Source organism: Eretmochelys imbricata, chromosome 10 (genome assembly GCF_965152235.1).
Source record: "Eretmochelys imbricata isolate rEreImb1 chromosome 10, rEreImb1.hap1, whole genome shotgun sequence".
Taxonomy (NCBI): domain Eukaryota; kingdom Metazoa; phylum Chordata; order Testudines; family Cheloniidae; genus Eretmochelys; species Eretmochelys imbricata.
In genome coordinates, this window is record NC_135581.1 from 23,972,938 (window position 1) to 23,994,569 (window position 21,632).

General features: G+C 42.4%; 1 protein-coding gene across 6 annotated transcripts in view; it reads right to left on the bottom strand.

Moving 5' to 3' along the window:
- The window catches only part of ATF7IP2 (activating transcription factor 7 interacting protein 2), a 53,200-nt gene extending 40,770 nt beyond the window's left edge, over positions 1-12,430 (bottom strand). For 3 of the 6 annotated variants that reach the window (XM_077828274.1, XM_077828273.1, XM_077828270.1), the window contains exon 1: positions 12,307-12,430. The gene's annotated coding sequence lies outside the window, so the exon portion shown is untranslated. Of the gene's footprint in view, positions 1-3,589; positions 4,495-11,750; positions 11,771-12,306 lie in introns of those variants that run through there. The other 3 variants (XM_077828272.1, XM_077828271.1, XM_077828275.1) reach the window with 3 other exon arrangements.
- Positions 12,431-21,632: the final 9,202 nt, after the last annotated feature.

Below are 21,632 nucleotides of genomic sequence, written 5' to 3' on the forward strand. Positions count from 1 at the left end.
TCTCTCACCTTTTCATCTCACTGATGCAAAGTATCAGATGGTATTTTTTCAATTCTCATGTAACATGTGCCAGCTTTCCTATACTATACAAAGGACATATATTCCCCACGTCCCTATTCTTGTTACAGACTTGGTCTTCAGGATTTGATGTCTCAAGTTCTCAGCTTTCATTGAGATCTGACTACTTGGGTTTTGAGCTCTATCTGCACCTACTCTCCTCAACTTTTGGTTTAAGTGAACTGTTTCTGGTGCAGTAAGGTTTTACATGAGTGTGTAGCTAACTCAGCTGCAGAACCCTCCTCTTATCTGGGCTTGGGTCTGGCATTGTTGCTAACAGTGGCAGCTCTTTACAAAGTAAAATACAAATCATCCTAATTCACAAAATACAGAATGGAATGTTATCAAAAGACTGACAACAAAATAGTAGGTAAAAAACCTACAGTAGAATTTTATCTGTATATTATTAATATACACATTTATAAACTTGTCCCTTCATTTCTCTAATATTCAGTAGAAGTCTCTGTGAGGTCTCAAACAGTTTACTACCTTCAAAATAATGTGCTTAAATTTACTTGAATATTACAAACTATTAAAATTAAATTGTGCCATGATTACTTGTTCACAAAATTCAGTAATTTGGCAAACAAACATGCTCGTTTTCTAGGGTTTCCCAGTCAAAGTACATTAAGAAGATTTTCCTATGCCATTCTCTGAACCAGCCCTGACACTGAAAACACCAACAGAACTCAGATACACAACATACAAAGAACTGGGACTCCCGAAAGGCTGGTATTAATGAAGCACAATACAGAGGACTGGCTGGCCAAAACTGAAATCCTTGTCAAATCTGTAAGAATGTAAAATGATATGTAAGAATGCCCAAAGGGCTGCCTTTACAATATCATAGAGGTTGGGAATCCCTTTCTCAACACAAGTTGTGGAGAATGCACTTGAGGAACAAACGTCATTAGAAGTCTTTTTTAGTTCATGCAACATAGATTTTTAATGCAGTCTAATACTAAAAGACACAGAAGTCTTAGAAGCGGTCTATTCCTTGCATCCAACTTTGATGTTCCCCATCCGGACCGGTGATCTGCTAGGTCACTCCAGTCCTTGACTCTGGGATCCAGCCTTATCCTGCTGTGCTGTAAGAACCCCCACTCCTGGGCTGTTCACACACAGCCTCTGGCATGTAAGCTGCTCCCAACTACTTGCAACTGAATGACACTAGCCAACATCTCTGGTCCCAGACACAACCCTAGGCATCTCCATCATGCAGTGTCCAGTTATGCTCGCCAGATGCTGCAAACTTATATAAGTTTGTCAATTTAACAAAGAAATTGATATGTACCAGGCTTATTATCCCAAGGAGAGCCACTGATACATCTCAAACCAAACACACCTCTTCAGGTAGAATAAACAAATGTATTAACTATAAAGACAGATTTTAAGTGATTATAAGTCAAAACATAAGACAGATTTGGTCAAATGAAATAAAAGCAAAACTCATTCTAAGCTCATGCTCAAATAAATTGGTTAGTCTCTAAGGTGCCACAAGTACTCCTTTTCTTCATTCTAAGCTGATCTTAACACTGTCAATGCCCTTACAAACGTAGATGCTTCTCACCACAGGCAGGCTGGCTGCTCTTCAGCCAGGCTCTCCTCTTTGATCAGTGCTTCAGTCACTTGATGTGGTATCTGCAGGTGTAGGTGGAAGAGAGAGAAGAGCATGGCAAACATCTCTTCCTTTTATCATGTCCTTTCCTCCCCCTTGGCTTTGCCCCCTCCCCCCCTTTCAGAGTCAGGTGAGTATTACCGAGTCTCTCCAAGCAAGGTTGAGCAATTCCCTTGGCATGGCCTCATGCAGCTGAGTCATTGCATTGTAGCTTCCTTGCTGGACAATGGCTGTTGATGGGTTGTTTGACACCCTGCCCGGGCGCTGGTTACTTTACTTGCTGTTGCCTCTGGGGAGCTAATATCTGGCTGAGTCCCCCAACTTACCGCATGTTTTAGTGACAACCATACTACACATTTCTCATTACTTCATTTTCTTTAATGATATATATGGATAGAGAAACTACTCTCAGCAGATCATAACCTTTCCCTGATACCTTACAAGGTATGCTTTATATGTAAGATCATGATGATACGAAAATGAGGAATATGGGGGTTAGAGCACACTCCCCCAAGGTATAGAATGTCACACCAACCCTAAGAAAATCTGGGCAACTATCCTGTAATGCTTTACAGAAAGGAGAGGTAGCGTGTTTAGCAGATATGCATACAGAGCAGCAATAAGTAGGGCAATACATTCCAGATGTCCAACCAAAGAGGGCTAGGTGGAAAGTCAACTTGCCTATCTGGTTACGTAGGCAGAACTAGGAGCATCATTTACGCCTCAAAGTAAGTGCGATGACTGAGTTCCAAGCTAACAACCGCGTGACAGCCTAGGACATTTGCAAAGTAGACACGCAGTTTTCTAAAGTTAATGCATATTAACCACATGGGTTGCCACAAACTGTGTTAGGTGGCAACAAATTATTAACTGGTTACAAACCCCAAAGGAATGAGGTGCTCAACTCCCACTTAATTTCAATGGGGGGGGTTGGGCACCTAAATCCCATAGGCTACTTTGAAAATCCCAGCCAAAGAAATTGTATTGCATTATCCTGAAGACATTCTTTCACAGTTTTCTGTCACAAAGTAATCACATAAAAGGAATGTGGGGGAGAGGAAGGAAATATTATTCTATCTCATGCCATTTTAATTCATGACCTAGTATAAACAGGTTATACCATCTATAAGCAAATCTAGATCACTGCTAGAAACAGTCATTTTTCAACATATTAGACAGCAAGTTAAGTTTCAAGGAAGAATAAAGATCCAGAGATTCCAAGGATCACTTAGTCTGACCTTCTGTATAACACTGGCCAGAGAACTTTCCAAAAATAATTCTTAGAGCAGATTTTTTAGAAAAGCATCCAATATTGATTTAAAAAATGGTCAGCGATGGAGAATCAACCACCACTCTTGAAACTGTTCCAATGGTTAATTACGCTTGTTACCCTGAAAACGGATGTAGGGTACCCCCAGAATGTAACTAAATCTGTTCTCATTAATTATGGGTCTCCAGGGTGACTAAGGAAATACTTGGAAGACACAGATATAGCTTTCCGATAAATGACTGACACATGCAGTACTCTTTCCACAACAAGGCATCTTTTTATTGGTGCAAACAACAATCCCTGACACAACCACCACCAAAAAACAAATCCCTACAATAAATTAAAGAGCACCCCAAATAGCAACAACATACAGTGGAGATGATCCTAGGTAGCTGCACCTCACATCAGATAGCCAGTCTTTCACAGGTCACTGACAGCAGTTCTTATACATTCTTTAAGTCTTATATATGTAAATTCCCCCCACAATTAACACAACTTCATTAATGCTCACCCACCCACCCACCCACGCACACAGTACTATAACTATGACTATAACTTCGTCTAACAGACTTACTCCACTTACTGACTATGCTGCATTGTCTCTCCTGTGCTCGCTCCCTCTCTCCATGCTACTGCATACTCACCAATTAGTGGTGAAGCTGAGCTGGCCATGTTCTGTGAGGGTAACCAGTCTCCACAGGTCATTGATGGCAGCAGTTCTTCTCTCTTCTCAGCTCTCTGCTCAACTCCTGTGACAGGACAAGACTCCCTCTGCTGCTGTTTTTCCGAGAGCGTTCTCTTCTTAACTGTCAGCTTTTAACTGACACACTGACCTTTATACCATTTCTCAATTCTATTTTTAGACACATCATCCTACTTGTTTACCTTATTGTGCTGTCAGTTCTATTTTTAGCCTGCCATTGTTATTTACCTCATAGTGGTATGATTTGCTGAATCACTGGTTGTTTCACACTTTTTTCCTCACCAATTTGGTTTTCCTGACAATTCTACATTTAGTGCTCTGTGACTTGCAGCTTCCATCAATTGATGGAATGACTCTTGCTAATTTAAAATGGAAACCAGGGATCTAGGGATTTTAAAATGGAGTCTCTGGTATCACCCTCACTGTCAATAATTTATTTATGATTTCCCGTCTTAATTTGTCTAGCTTCGACTTCCAACCGTTGGATCATGATATAAGAATAGAAAAACTGAAGGTGTCTATGACTCATCTAGGGGGTGCTGTATTTTCTCCTGGCTTTTTCATATCAATTCAGCAGGTCACACACACACATCTAAAGAGAATGTTCCTCCTTGAAGGGGAATAAGAGTCAGATAATGTAGCTTCTATTTCCAAGTCTGACAATTACTTGCTACTTAGACTTGGAAGTCTGTATTAGTGACTTAACCTAATGTGGCCGTGTTGGAATTATTAATATTTGAAATTAGGGCTGTCAAGCGATTAAAAAAATTAAACATGATTAATCGCACTGTTAATAATAGAATACCATTTATTTAAATATTTTTGGATCTTTTCTACATTTTCAAATATATTGATTTCAATTACAACATAGAATACAAAGTGTACAGTGCTCACTTTTTATTTATTTATTTATTACAAGTGTTTGCACTGTAAAAAACAAAAGAAATAGCCATGTTAGTCTGTAACAGCAAAAACAGCAAGGAGTCCTTGTGGCACCTTAGAGTCTAACTAATTTATTTGGGCATAAGCGTTTGTGGGCTAAAACCCACCTTATCAGATGCATGGAGTAGAAAATACAGTAGGCAGGTATAAATACACAGCACATGAAAAGATGGGAGTTGCCTTATCAAGTGGGGGTGGGGGGGGGCGGGATCAGTGCTAACAAGCCAATTCAATTAAGGTGGAAGTGGCCTATTCACAACAGTTGACAAGAAGGGGTGATACCAAGGGGTGGGGGGTGGGGGGAAATCACTTTTGTAATGCTAATGGGCCAATATAATCAAGGTGGCCTATTTCAAACAGTTGACAAGAAGGTGTGAATACCAGCAGAGGGAAATTAATTAGTTTTTGTAGTGACCCATCCACTCCCAGCCTTTATTCAGGCCTAATTTGATTGTGTCCAGTTTGCAAATTAATTCCAGTTCCACAGTTTTTCATTAGAGTCTGTTTTTGAAGGTTTTTTTGTTGGAGAATTGCCACTTTTAAGTCTGTTACTGAGTATCCAGGGAGATTGAAGTGTTCTCCTACTGGTTTTTGAATGTTATAATTCTTGATGTCTGATTTGTGTCCATTTATTCTTTTGCACAGAGACTGTCTGGTTTGGCCAACGTACATGGTAGGGGGCATTGTTGGCACATGATGGCATATATCACATTGGTAGACGTGCAGGTGAATGAGTCCCTGATGGTGTGGCTGATGTAATGTGGTTATGTCCTTCTTGTCAACTGTTGTGAATAGGCCACTTCCACCTTAATTGAACTGGCTCGTTAGCACTGATCCCCCACTTGGTAAGGCAACTCCCATTTATTCATGTGCTGTGTATTTATACCTGCTTCCTGTATTTTCCACTCCATGCATCTGAAAAAGAAATAGTATTTTTCAATTCACATCAGTACTGTAATGCAATTTCTTTATCATGAAAGTTCAACTTACAAATATAGAATTATGTACAAAAATACTGCATTCAAAAATAAAATATAAAATTTTAGAGTTTGCAAGTCCACTGAGTCCTAACTCCTTGTTCAGCCAATCACTCAAATAAAAAAGTTTGTTTACATGTGCAGGAGATAATGTTGCCCCCTTCTTGTTTACAATGTCCTCTGAAAGTGAGAACAGGTGTTCTCACGGCACTGTTGCAGTCAGCATCGCAAGATATTTACGTGCCAGATGAGCATGCTTCAACTACCATTCCAGGGGACTTGCGGCCACGTTGATGACGGGCTCTACTCGAAAACCATCCAAAGCAGTGCGGACCGACGCATGTTCATTTTCATTATCTGAGTCAGATGCTACCAGCAGAAGGTTGATTTTCCTTTTTGGTCGTTCAGGTTCTGTAGTTTCTGTATCAGAGTGTTGCTCTTTTAAGATTTCTGAAAGCATGCTCCCTACCTTATCCCTCTCAGATTTTGGAAGGCACGTCAGATTCTTAAATCTTGGGTTGAGTGCTGTAGCTATCTTTAGAAATCTCACATTGGTACCTTCTTTGCATTTTGTGAACTCTGCAGTGAAAGTGTTCTTAAAATAAACAACATGTGCTGGGTCATCATCTGAGACTGCTATAACATGAAATATGTGTCAGATTATGAGTAAAAGAGAGCAGGTGACATACAATTCTCCCCCAAGGAGTTCAGTCACAAATTTAATAAACACACTATTTTTTTTTTTAACCAGGGCTTTGGAGTGGAGCCCGCAGAGCAGCTCCGGAACAGCGGAGCTGCAGGTTTTTGCCTTGAGCTGGAGTGGAGCTGAAGTACAGCTCCAAAGCCCTGTTTTTAACGAGCATCATCAGCATGGAAACACGTCCTCTGGAATGGTGGCCGAAGCATGAAAGGGCATACGAATGTTTAGCATATCTAGCATGCAAATATCTTGCAATTCTGGCTACCTAAGTGCCATGCAAATGCCTGTTCTCTTTCTGGTGACGTTCTAAATAAGAATCAGACAGCATTATCTTTTGTAAATGTAAACCAACTTGTTTGTCTTCATGACTGGCTGAACAAGAAGTAGGACTGAGTGGACTTGTAGGCTCTGAAGTTTTACAGTGTTGTGTTTTTGAGTGCAGTTATGTAACAACAAAAAATCTACATTTGTAAGTCGCACTTTCAGGACAAAGATTGCACTACAGTACTTGTATGAGATTAACTGAAAAGTACTATTTCTTCTGTTTATCATTTTTACAGTGCAAATATTTGTAAACAAAATATACACTTTGATTTCAAATACAACACAAAATACAAGATATATATGAAAATGTAGAAAAACATCCAAAATATTTAATAAATTTCAATTGGTAGTCTCTTGTTTAACAGTGCTATTAAAACTGCGATTAATCGCGATTAATTTTTTTAATCGCGATTATTTTTTTCAGTTAATCGCGTGAATTAACTGCGATTAATCAACAGCCCTATTTGAAATTGATATTAATATGGAAAACCACCAAAAACTAATTTAGCCATAAATTCCTCTGTTAAATCCAATTGCTCTAAACATGCCCCAAAAGCCTAAATAATAAGCAATTTACTATATCCAAACAGTAATAAAACATTGATAAGAATTTGATCAAGATACTTACAAACAGCCTAAACCCAGGGCTGCTTAGATCCATATTGGTTGGCTCCCAAACGGTCAGGTAGGTATTAGCAATGAACCCTTTAAGAATTTACTTTTTATACCCTTTAACAAATGATATCATTGCCAATTACTGGCTTCAGCTAAAAACCAGTGAGAGACAATTAACCTTTATTTCTAATCTTAATCCAGATAAGATTTACAACCTCCTTTCTTCCCAAGGCCTTTCCTCCCTATCTCTTCCCCACCTTCTTGCTGGCCAAAAGAAGAGTAAGAAGGTTTGTGCTTGTTTCTTTTCCAGACAGTTTTTATTTGTCTTGTTACTGCAGCTCTTTAGTTTACTAGTTACTTTTGAACCAACATCCTTCCTGCACTGCAAGTAATACTACTTATTATTCTCTCGGCTTTCTTTTACTTGCTGATTGGGGCCTTTTCCTTACAAGCCACAAACAATACACAGATATTATTTTCTAGTCCCCCAGCATCTGGCTCCCCTACTGAGCTCCCCACACTCAGACCCCGCTGCTGAGCTCTATTCTGCCCTCACTCAGACCCCCCAGTGGAGTCCCAGCCACCTTCACCTGGACCCCCTGCAGAGTCCTATTACCATTGCACCCAGACCCCCCCACCCTCAACAAGCCCCTGTGCATCCACATCCCTCCCCCGCACTGCCCCACACAGAACCCTCTCAACCCACACCTGGATTCCCCCCACACTAGGATCCTGCCTTGCTGAGCCTGCCTGCCTGCCCACACCTGGTACACCTGGCACAGAGGGGCAGGGCTCTGGGGTGTTTCTGGAACAGGCCCAGTCCTTGCGCTGTGTCAGGGTTGGGTGCAGCCTTACTGCTGAATCCATGACCTGGGGGTTGGGGGAGCTGCACAGTGATCTCCCACCTCTATGCTCTACATGTCATGCTGAAGCTTCCATATTTACTTGACAAATAAAATTTGCAGAATTTTAAAATTTTGTGCACAGAATTTTTAATTTTTTTGGCACAGAATGCCCTCAGTAGTAATGAGTATGTAAAAAATTTGAAACCAAAAGATAGACGGTTCCTTTTAAAATAGTACCTTAGGCCTTGAAACAATGAAGTGTTTGAGGCCACCATTAAGATTTTGCATTAGAGAGCAAGTTGTCTTCACTGATGTAATAAAAATCGGTAACTTGTGAAACTGAAATTGAAAACTGAACACTAGAAAAATACTTATCAGATGCAGAGTAATCAAATCCCAGGATCTTATACTTTTTTTCCCGCGAAAAATGATTTAAAAAAAAAGAAGACTCCCAGCCAAAAAATTTTTAAAATGGGGTTTTTTACTTATTATTCTGTATGTATCACCTCAAACTGTATCAATACAGTGTGACAAATTAAACTATCTGAATTTTAATTTTTATGTTCTCTTTTGTCACATTTATCTCATTTCTGAAAAATAAAAGTTTAAAAACTTGTCAAAATGAAATCTTTGCTTTAACTCTTAAGATCACTGCCACCTTAATAGTTATAATTAATTTCTATCAATATGAATAGATTTGTTCGGCAGTTAGAATTCATGGAATTTATGTTACTAACTTGTAGTAATATATGCTCTATTAATAAGAAAATCCTAAAGGAACCTAAAGGCTCTACAAATGGTATACCAGAGGTTCTCAACTGTGGATAATGGACCACATTGCAGCTCTCATTGCATATGCTGTCTTCCTTCATTCCTGCTTCCAAACTGAACTGATACAAGCAAAAATGCCTTAAAAACTTAACCTTTCCATGTAAACAATTAAAATACTTGTCACAGAAATGTGGTGTAATCTTAAGTAGGAAGAGAGGTGGTCCTCCACTATCTCTGTATTAAAATGCAAGCTACATTATGAAAAAGTTTGATAATTGCTCTATACAAAGTGCACTGAATTGTAGTCACATGGAGAGGTGGAAGTTAGCCAACTGGTACATCTTGGGGAGGGGAAATTTTGTCTGAAGACAACAAGGCACACCAGTCCTCTTATAAAAAGCGCTGTTGGATGTTTAACATCTATATCAACCAATTATCCTCTCAATTCAATGGGACTCTGGCATTAGACAATGATCTAAGATGCACACAGGAGTACAGGAGAGTTTCCAGGCCACAGAACTATTTGAATGTGATCTGCAAAGTATTAAAAATATAAGATGAGGCTTATATCTTACTTGTTTGCTTATGATCTAAAAAGAACGAAAGTTTTATTTTGTTCTTTAAAGATAAAAAGCAAGCAGGAATATCAAATTTAGTTTCCCACATTTTTAAGGAAGGACCTCGGGAAAACCCTACAGATGATTATAACTTCTAACCCGTTAATTTAAAGGGCTTCAAGGGAGCTGAATCTTTAACACAAGCTATCATCAGCAACAAATTAGTATTGTGATTAAGTTAATGGCTATTATCCAGAGCTCTGAGACCAACTGGAGTCACCAAAAATTGTAGATATTAATTATATTAACCATTAATATGGATTAACAAATTTTGTATCGAGTGGAAGCGTGTAACAATATACCCAGTTACGAGACAGCTAAAATACAAATTAGCATAACATGATGTCATTTGAAATAGGATATGAAACTGCTTTAGGAGTCTCTACTAAAAAGTTACATTATTGTTTGATTAAATTTCTGTATTTAACACGTCTAATGATCAGGTGGAGGTTTATTAGTGGACATTAAGTGATTTACCGGAATATAAGGTTGAGAATGTTGAGATCAGTATCTAAAGAAGGGATCATATCTGGCTCTCAGAATTTTTAGCAAATGTGACCTAAGACACCATGATTTTTCAGAATGACTACACCTGGATATTATTAGACACTTGAATGGGTCTATGACAGAAGTTATGCTTTTTCATCAAGGAGGCACTATGGAAAAGCAACAGAAATCCTCATGGATAAAGAATATTTCCAAATGCCAAAACAAAGCACCAGGACATTGTATCTTGAGCTAAATACCAAGATGTTGCTGTGGCCACATCACTTCTGAGCCAAACACCCCAGAGAAAGATTGGAATCATAATTTGGATATGATCTCAGAAGTACTACTAATCCTTTCTCTCAAAGTTCTGCATTGAGGAAGTCTGCCAAGGAGATCCAGAAATAACATAGCACAAAAAGATGACGGTTACAGAACTCTGAACTGAGTTTCTCTTTCTACGACCAATTACTGCCAAATGCCAACTTAAGCTGGGGAATACACTTCCATGCTGCTTTTGCCTGGTAAGCAGAGACACTCATAGATGTACTTTCTTTTATTAAGCAACAGCTCAATTAATTGAAATTAAATGTTTTGCAGAAAGTGAGTAAGTCTGTGCTTGTCTATACCAAAGATAGTTTGTCAATATCTGTAACTTTGGGGTTCTATGCGTGATGTGCCCAAGTGAGAGAGTAGAAAGGCATGTCTATGAAAATTGTTACCTGAAAGGAGGTAATTCTGAACAATAATATTTTTAGTGTCTATATTCCTGATTCCAACTTTGGAATTGATTGGTTGACTTAGTGCAATCAAACTTTATTAGTGTGAATGATAGGCTAAAAAGAACCCGTCAGAGTTTATGTTGATAACAACATTCCCTTTTGTAGATATGTTAAAACGATTCAATAAGTTAGTACTGTGTCCAATGATAAGTAATGTGATAAGACATTGATTCGTTTAATTTATTGATTCTCTATAAAAATTCTGTATTTTCTTATTTTCATTCTGCTATAAACACAACTTTTTAAACCATCTTTATTTTCTGTTCTGTAACTTCTAGTACTACTGTAACATTTGCTTTTGTTTAATAAAATGTATAAATTCATACGAATTTTCAAGTCTGTACTTTAGCTACGCCAACTGAGGTCTTCAATAATTATGATACAGGTAGTTTATTTGTTACTTTACTTAATGAACATTTGTTCAATCCCACATCTACTCTGTTGGTTCTTACGAAGAACAAACAAAACAAAAGATTAAAAAAGTCTGGCAAAAAAAAAACAAAAGCACCCTTCCCTTGTCAATTTTATTTTTTGACTCTTGTGACATCACCATTTCACTAGCTCTCCCATATTCAGAGAAACTTTCTGGATATACAGGACCAGAGGCCTAGTCTACTCATCCAGTTTTGCAGGTATAACTATTTCAGCTAGAAGTGGAATAATTATACTGGTAAAAGCCCTATTGTGGAGGCCGTCATACCAGAGGAAAGGTGACTTAAACTGTACATTTATTCCTGTTCCAGTACAGGAATAGCTACATCAGTATATAGTGTCTCTATACCAATGTAACTGTGTCCACACTAGGAAGGGTTTTACTGCTTTAGCCATAGCTAGTACATGGTACAACTTGCTAGTGTAGACAAGCACTTAATTTTGAATGTTAAATAAATACAAGCCGAAACCCTTCCCCTCACTCTCCCCCTTTTGGCGGAAGCAAATAAAAATCAGGCCTTCACACCTTTCAGAACAGTGAAGTCCTGTGTCTTTTACCGTGGCAGGCCACCTATTTACCACCTTATGCTTGGTGCCCCCCATTACAGTACCTTCAAGCCACCTTGCACAATTTCACTCTCACAGTTTCGAGTGGGGCTGATTTGCAGCCTAGGAGGGCGCTCCAGTTGCACACAGGGCAGGAGGAGAAGAGATAGGCACGCTGCAGCCAGGGCACCATGCCAGGGGGCAGAGGGAGGGTGCTCCCCTAAACACACCTAAGGAGTAGGGCAGGATGGGCGCCCCCTTGAAACACCCCGTCCCCTCAGGCATCCACTGCCCTGGGGGCGGGGCACAACGCTTCGGAGCGAGGCTGTACCATGGACTCGGAGGCCAGTGGCTGCCCGCGGGGGGCAGGGCCCGAGTCGCCGGAAGCAGGGAAGGGGAGGAGCGGGAAGGGGGGTTCACACGCTCGAGAAGGTTTAAGCTCCCCCAGGGCCGGCGGGCGAGGTCCCCTGCGTGACCCGCACTGGGAAAGCCCAGGGGAGCAGCCGGGGCCGGGCGCTCTCCTGGGCAGGGGATGCGGGGTCAGGCGCCCTCCAAGGGCACCCCCCCGGCCCGGAGCAGGGACGGGCTCTGCGCTCCGGGCAGCGTGATCGGCGCACTCACCGGGGAGGGGGGGGCAGCAATGAGCCGCTGCTTCGGAGTCGCCGCAGAGCCCTGCGCCGGACGGTTGCAGCAACACTTGACCGCCCCGCAGCGCGCGACCACACGGAAGGGCAGGATTACCGAGTGCGGGGCACGTCAGGGTGCGCCGCCGGCCAATCAGGGCCGAGCGACCGCCGGGAGCGGACCCCAGCGCCTCCGAGCCTGCGCCAAGCTCGTCGCGCTCAAATGTCGGCCAGAGCTCCCCCAGGGCAGGGAGAGAGGGATCCACCGGCCCTCAGCTCTTCTCTCAGTGGAGCGAGAGGGCGGGAACTCCCTGCCCACTGTCAGGCGGGAAAAGAGCACCCTGACTTTCACAATAAACCAAAAACGAGCTAATCCCATTGCAAAACAAACCAATCCCTACCACGCTTGGACCAACACTCTTATGTGACTAGATCCACTCCCCTGGCGTGCACCCCTGACTCCCTCCCCCACCCTCTTACCCCTACTTGCCCCCCCTCCCCCCGGCCAGAGCTGATCCAAAAAAAGAAAAAAGAAGCAAAAAGCTATAAAACCAAAATGTCGCCAACAAGCAACTCGCAAGCCAATTAAGCCAAAAACAAGCCTAATTTCTCCCGCCCCCCCCCCCCGCAGATTCAGCATGTCTGCTCCCTGCCCCTTTGCCTGGGAGAGCAGCTTTGGGTTTGCCTGGTGGAGAGCAAGCTGTGGGCCCTGGGCCCTCCTTCCTGAGGGTTCAAGCTTCTCCCTGTGCTGAAGGGTTGTAATGTTACTGTGTCCCTTCAAAATCTTACTTTATTCAGCCATAAACCCGCTCCCCTGTAGGTCTCCTTGCAATGCACCCACTGAATGTGTGCGGGGTGGAGATCAGGCCTGCACTAAGGTGCTGCAGTGTATTGGCCCACCAGTGTGCAGCGTTGGGCCCAGGATATGAGCGAAACAAGGTGGATGAGGTAATATTTATTGGAGTGCACCAACTTCCAGAGAGAGAGAGAGGCTTTCAAGCTTACATACAACTCTGCTTCAGGCCTTCCCCATCCTTCCACAGACCCAAAGAAGAGCTCTGTGTGGCTCAAAAGCTTCTCTCTCTCACCAACAGAAGTTATTATGAGGTAAAAAGATATTACCTCATCCACTTTGTCTCTCAAAGTTATGGGCTCATTTAAAAATCGAAGGACAGGGCCTAGGTCCAAGAGTGATGTTACCAGTTGAACCTCAGAGTTATGAACTGACCAGTCAACCACACACCTCATTTTGAATCGGAAGTACGCAATCAAGCAGCAGCAGAGACCAAATTAAATAAATACAGTACAGTACTGTGTTAAACGTAAACTACTAAAAAATAGAGGGCAAGTTTAAAAAAAAAAGTGACAAAGAAGACTGTTTCTGTGCTTGTTTCATTCAAATTAAGATGGTTAAAAGCATCATTTTCTTCTGCGTAGTAAAATTTCAAAGCTGTATTAAGTCAATGTTCAGTTGTAAACTTTTGAAACAACAACAAAATGTTTTGTTCAGAGTTACGAACATTTCAGAGTTACGAACTACCTCCATTCCCGAGGCATTTGTGACTTTGAGATTCTATTGTTTATAGGCAATGTTTTTGTCATTCTTATTGTCATTTTTAAGTGCCTCCCTTTCCCTATCAGCAAAAAAGTGTCACCAATGCACTTAATATTTCCAATCTGTCATGGAAAGGAAAGGAAAATGGCTTGAGCAAGACTCTTTCACTGGTAATGTTGGGAACAGTAGGTGGACAAATATAGCAGCCATTATGTTATCTGCAGTAGAAGTTCTATGCAAAGCTTAAAACTGGGACTGTCAAGCGATTAAAAAATTAATTGTGAATAATGGTGCTGTTAAACAATAATAGAATACCATTTATTTAAATTTTTTGGATGTTTTCTACATTTTCAAATATATTGATTTCAAATACAATACAAAAAGAAAAGGAGTACTTGTGGCACCTTAGAGACTAACCAATTTATTTGAGCATAAGCTTTCGTGAGCTACAGCTCACTTCATCGGATGCATACTGTGGAAACTGCAGAAGACATTATATACACAGAGACCATGAAACAATACCTCCTCCCACCCCACTCTCCTGCTGGTAATAGCTTATCTAAAGTGATCACTCTCCTTACAATGTGTATGATAATCAAGTTGGGCCATTTCCAGCACAAATTGCTGGATTTGTGCTGGAAATGGCCCAATTTGATTATCATAAACATTGTAAGGAGAGTGATCACTTTAGATAAGCTATTACCAGCAGGAGAGTGGGGTGGGAGGAGGTATTGTTTCATGGTCTCTGTGTATATAATGTCTTCTGCAGTTTCCACAGTATGCATCCGATGAAGTGAGCTGTAGCTCACGAAAGCTTATGCTCAAATAAATTGGTTAGTCTCTAAGGTGCCACAAGTACTCCTTTTCTTTTTGCGAATACAGACTAAAACGGCTGTTACTCTGAAATACAATACAGAATACAAAGTGTACAGTGCTCACTTTATATTTATTTTTATTACAAATATTTGCACTGTAAAAAACACAAGACTTTTTCAATTCACTTAATGCAAGTACTGTAGTGCAATCTATCATGAAAGTTGAACTTACAAATGTAGCATTATGTACAAAAAAAACCTGAATTCAAAAATAAAACAATGTAAAACTTTAAAGCCTACAAGTCTGCTCAGTCCTACTTCAGCCAATTGCTCAGACAAACTAGTTTGCTTACAATTTGCAGGAGATAATTCTGCCTGCTTCTTGTTTACAATGTCACCTGAAAGTGAGAACAGGTGTTTGCATGGCACACTTGTAGCCGGCGTCACAAGATATTTACGTGTCACATGCACTAAAGATTCATATGTCCCTTCATGCTTCAACCACCATTTCAGAGGACATGCGTCCATGCTGATGACGGGTTCAGAGTGTTCCTCTTTTAAGATTTCTGAAAGCACACCTCACACCTTGTCTCTCTCACAGTTTGGATGGCACTTCAGATTCTTAAACCTTGGGTCGAGTGCTGTAGCTATTTTTAGAAATTTCCTATTGATACTTCTTTGCATTTTGTCAAATCTGCTGTGAAAGTGTTCTTAAAACGGACATGTGCTGGGTCATCATCTAAGACTACTATAACATGAAATATATGTCAGAATGTGGGTAAAACAGAACACGAGGCATACAATTCTCCCCCAGGAAATTCAGTCACAAATTTAATTAACACATTATTTTTTTAACGAGCATCATCAGCATGAAAGCATGTCCTTTGGAATCGTGGCCAAAGCATGAAGGGGCATACAAATGTGTAGCATATCTGGCAAGTAAATACCTTGCAACGGTGGCTATAAAAATGTCGTGCAAAAGCCTATTCTCACTTTCAGGTGACACTGTAAATAACAAGCAGGCAGCAGTATCTCCCGTAAATGTAAACAAACTTGTTTGTCTTAGCGATTGGCTGAACAAGAAGTAGCACTGAGTGGACTTCTAGGCTCTAAGTTTTACATTGTTTTGTTTTTGAGTGCAGTTATGTAACAAAAAAAATCTACCTTTGTAAGTTACACTTTCATGATAAAGAGATTTCACTACAGTACGTGTATGAGTTGAATTGAAAACTACTATATTGGGGGTCTCAAAGTCCCGGCCCGTGGGCCATTTGCAGCCCAAGAACCTCCCTACTGCGGCCCGTGGAAACTTTTTAAACGTTTTTTCATCCGGCCCTCCTGGCTGCCAGTGGAGGGGCAGGGGCGGGAGGGGAGTGGGCAGGAGAGTTTCACATGCCCCTCCCCCCAGCCTTGCTCCATCCTGCTGCTCCTGGGACCCTCTCAGGGGTAGTACTCAGCAATGTGTCATTCACTTCAGGCAGCTCGGCTCCCTGCAAGCAGTTCCCTATCCCTACTGTTGCCGGCGGAGCCGCAGGGGAGAGACCCATGCAGCCATGCGGCCGGCTGTCTGTTGCAGGTGCCGCCCCCCCTGCAGCTCCCGTTGGCTGGGGGAGAGGGATAGAGGTACCATCACTAGTTGCTGGGCAGAGTCAGCCATGGAGGCAGCGTCACTAGTCGCCGGGCAGAGGCAGCTGCGGCAACATGAAGCCAAGGGAGCAAGGGAAAAGGGTGGGAAATGGGCTGTGAGGTGGTGTGAACACCACCTTCAGTGACATTATTGGCCCGCTGGGAGGACTGACAGTGGCCCTAAGGTAAATTGAGTTTGAGACCCCTGTACTATATTTTTTGTTTATCATTTTTACAGTGCAAATATTTGTAATAAAAAATAATATAAAGTGAGCACTATACACTTTGTATTCTGTGTTGTAATAGAAATCAATATATTTGAAAATGTAGAAAAACATCCAAATATTTAATAAATTTCAGTTGGTATTCTATTGTTTAACAGTGTGATTAATCGCGATTAATTTTTTTGAGTTAACTGCGATTAATCAACAGCTGTGGCGGTTTAATACAAGACAGGACACAGATTTAGGCAAGCAAGCAGGCTGGTCTGCTGATGGGATTGCCCCTTTCAGCTTTTTCACCTCTCTTTTATTTCTCTCCCCCTGCGCATTACATACTCCGACTGCAAAAGGCATCAACAAAGGAAATAATATGACTTTGATTAATATTCTTATTTACCAGCCTCTATCTACTACAATCTTTGTTCTCAGGCCTTGAGCCCAGGCCAAGGAAGCTTCCCACGGTTGATGTCCTTTAATTGACTTCCCAATGGTCCATGTTCCCATGGTCCATGTCCTTGGACAGAGCAATGTGTGCATCGCTCCTACACAACAGTCAGGGTGTGCCCTGACTGTTTCCAGGTGCATGAACGCTACATGAATCCTTCAAATAGCCCTACTTAAAACGTAGTAGTCGCTAAGGCTACGGCTACACCAGAGAGCTTACAGCAGCACAGCTGCACCGCAGCAGCTGTGTCACTGTAAACTCTCTAATCTAGCTGCTCTAAACCGACAGGTGAGAGTTCTCCCATCGGCTTAACTACTCCAGCCCCAACGAGAGGTGGTAGCTATGTCAGCAGGAGAAGTTCTCCCACTGACATAACACTGTCCACATAGGCACTTATGTCAGTGTAACTTATGTCGTTCAGGGGGATTGTTTTTTCACATCTCTGAGTGATATAAATTATGCCATCATAAGCAGTAGTGTAGACATAGCCTAACCTGCACATGAGCAACGATTAGAGAAAGGCACAAGAAGCTATGCTTAAGGCCCAGTCTGTACTGCAAACTTACATTGGTATAACTATGTCGTTCATGTGAAAAATCCACACCCCTGAGCAGCACGGTTCTACCGACCTCACCCTCAGTACTATGTCAAGAGGAGAGCTTCTCCCACCAACATAGCTACCGCCTCTCACAGAGGAGGAATAACTATGCCGACAAGAGAAGCTCTCCCATTGGCATGGTAGCATCTTCACTAAAGCCCCATGGCAGCGCAGCTGCACCAGTGTACCTGTGTCACTGCAGCTTTTTAAATGTAGACCTGCCCTTATAAGTCTTTCTGCCTCAAATACTGCAGTGCTCTAAAACATTTATACTAAGCATATTGTTAAGGTCTATCCGAAAAGTAAATATCACTGAATGAATTGGGTTGAAATTACATATCAGAGGAGAAAGTGTAAATGCATATAGATTTAAATAATAATAATTAAAGAAAACTGTTGCTGTTCAGTAGATTTCACTCTCACTTCACCACACTTACTAAGCCAAAACAATTTGCTGGTATTTGTCTTTGCTGTAATAACATACAAAGATAAGAACACAGCTGTAAATAATTAACTCCCTAAAGACTGAAGTATTGGAGAACAGCTTGGCTTTTTATTTTTCAGAAAGTAAAATACATCTTTGCATCTTGTCACATGCCACTATCATGGAGACTCAATCTGAGGGAATGGCTGTAGTTTGAAGAAGCAAGGCTAGATTGTTCCAGTTTTTTTTCTTTCAAATTTATGTTTTGTAGAGCAATACCAGCAAAATTAGCAGTACCAGACATTTATACACAATGTCCATAATTATTTGTGTTATACCACCAGATCTGGTTTGAAAATTTCCCTGGCCATGTTGACAGCGGAAATCTATTTCTAATTATTTTGCTCATTCTGTGGGTTTTACCTTTAACTATTTTAATCTTGAATGAACTGTTCTGCAAAGTGGGCCTGAACAGCTGCAGAAGTGTGGGGTTTTGCCTGTTGTATGTCTGAGTTAATGACTGTACACAGAGCCTGGAGCACTGGGCCTGGTGCAGTATCTGAGGCCTGAACCAGAGGCTGTGAACCAAAGTTAGGGCATGTATTAAAGCAGATGTTGACAAGTTCACTATATGACCTTGGCAAAAATATTGCTACTGTGTCTAAAACACAGGCACTCCTAAGAAGCAACAGATACTGGGTATAGAACACACTCCAAAAGATTAGCTCAGGGACATCCTGGCCTAACACCAGATTAGAGGGTCTGCTAGAAGTAATGAATAAGGATGTTGTGCCTGAGACACCTGGAGCATGATACAAGGGGATGTAAAAAGCAGATAATTAAATACATAAAATGGTATGAGAGTTGTTTGTCTCAGTCAGTAAATAATGGATTGTCTCACCATAACCCTTTGTGCAGCCTTGGGGACAGCAGAAATTCCCACTGCTGACTGAACCTTTCCTTGTCACAGGACACTCATGTGTTAGCATACCTGTAGCTCCTATGCAGTACTAGGACTGTGTCTTGAGGGCAATTAACCTGGCTGAGTGCCTTTGTCACTGAGCCAAGCCTGTGGTCCTTCTTTCTGCGTAATATTATCGAGGTCTGCCGAACCAACTATCTGCGCAGGGCTGGGACAGCATACAGAGAGAGCATACATGCGCCTAAGTGACAACAGTGACAATTTGAGATTCTCGAATAACAGGCACTACAGAATACAGAAAGAATATGTACATTACCACCCTTGATGTAAGGTCAAGAGCTGACTCTGCGTCTCTTGTTCACTGTAACTGGTGGCATGAATAGTTTCATTCCCCAACTAAGTTCCAAAACCTCTGTCATTAAATAGGTTTTTAGATAAGGAGACCCCTCTTTCCCAAGAATACTCTCCCAGAACCATATATTCTAATTTCATTTCTTTTAACGTACAGACATTCTGAGTTTACCTGATTGGTGTATGAAGACATGAATGTTTAGAGCTGAGAGGACCAATGTTCTTCAGGATAATATCTTTTAGTGGGTCCTTCTTCCTTCTTCCCCCATAATTATTCTTCCCTATTGATTCCCCAATAGGAAACATCTGCAGTAACAATCCCTCATCAATGTTTATGTGTGTGTGTGTGTTATGGGAATGGTTTCCATGAACATCTGGAATTCTATAGACATGGAGATGGCAGGGATTATTAGATATAGCTTAATGCATAGAATTCCCGAATAGGGTTACTTATCGGTTAAGGACCAATATTCTGAGCCTTAGAATTCAACATACTCTTTGTTAACATCATAGAGATTCTAAAAAAAATAGTTAATATATAAATGAATCAAATATACAAAAATAAAAGGACTAAAAGGGTTAATATTTACTGACAGGTACTAACATGCCTCATAGGAGGCCCTCCTGCCTCTGCCACAAGAGTAGAGGTAGAGATATATGCCATTTAATTGGATTTATAAGAGCAAAAAGAGTACCGATCAGTACTGGGTTAACAATAGCACCAGTGGCACCACAGAGACAGGCCCATGCTCAGAAGCAGCCCTGGCCCGCTCTGTTTGCCCTGCTCCCGGAGACCCCGCCAGTCTGCTGGCTCTCCCCTGCCCACCACTTGCTCCTCTCAGCCTGCCCGCCATCCGATGGGCTTCTCTTCACCCCCTGGCCCCACCTGACAGCTCCTCTTTGCCCCCTGCGTGGACCCCAATGTACCTCCGGTTCTGTGCAGTCTCTGCTTCCCACTAGATGTGGGGTCCTGCCTGTCTCCCCAGAGTCACGTGGGACTGGTGGAGAAACCTGGCTAGTCTCAGAGAGTTGTTGGGGGGACAGTGTTGGGAGCTTGGCTGGGCCCCTCCAGGCAAGTGGGTCCTGAGGGAGCCTGGCTGGGGTAGGCCATGGCCTGGCTGATTGCACCACTCCCAAGAGGCCGGAGCGATTCCCCGACCCGGCTCAGCCCGGCAGACATAGTCGCCTGACAGTGTTAGGGGAAATCAACCTAGTTAGCATATGTGACTCCGTTTTGGGTTTCCTCTTGGCCATTAACTAGAAGCGAGCACATCATGTACCAAGGAAGGAAGGATCCTTCAAGGTGGACAGCTGGACAGTTTCAAGATAAGGGAAACAAAGGAGACAGGAACCAGCTGACGTGCCTGAAATAGTTGCCACTTCAGCCTTTTTGCATGGGGAAGATGGCTGCAGGGGATTGGTAATAGATAAGGAGATGGCCTGTTTATTGGTTTAGGCCCCCCAAGGCACACAGGCAGGATGTTTTGCCAACAGTATATAATCTTTGTGTAACCTGTAATCGGGGTCCCGTTCTGCTTAACAGAGCGGTACCACGCTCAAGCGTAATAAACCTACAAACTTTGAGATACTCTGCAGTTTGTCTTTATTTGGTTGCCTCAGCCTAGAAACGAGCTGTTCGTGTCCTAACTGGAATAATTCGTAACAACAGCAGGGCTGGTGAGTGCGGCCAGGAGGCAGGGCATGGGGGAGTAGCGTCTCTGGGGGGGGAGGAGGTTGAGGGGGTGCTGGGCTGTGACAGGACGGGGAAGATCTGTGTGTGTTGGGGCACTAGGGAGTGGGGGTTCTGTGTGGGGTGCTAGGCAGCTGTGGTGGAGCTGTGTGCAGGAAGACGCTTGGTCAGGGGTGGTGTTGTGCTGGGCACTGTGCATTTGTGTGAGGACCAGGGGGGTGATGGGCATAGCAGGTCTGGGGGGGCTCTGGCTATAGGGAGTTGGGGGGGTGTTGGGCAGAGGGACTGTGTGGCAGGGCATGGGCTCGCCCCCTAGGGGAAGGGTCATGCTGGCAGTTGCCAGATGCACAGTGGCCCGCCAGTTTGTAAATAGTGCCCTCATGCTTGGCGGAGCGGGGCCGTCCCTGCCATGCCCCTGGCCGGCCCCGAACTCCAGGGACTGAACTCCCGATGCCATGCTCAATTGGCCCCCATGTAGGCCCACAAATATGTTTGGTGCCAGGCTCACAAAAGGCTAATCCAGCCCTGATGCCAATCACAAACTCCAGTTGCCCTTACCAGTAGCTTAAACACACTTGAGAGTATCTCTGAGGAGAGTTGAAAGGATTGACTGCTGTGCTTATCAATGGGTCTGTTAATGTACCTATTGTACTGTACTTCTGACTGATATTTTGATA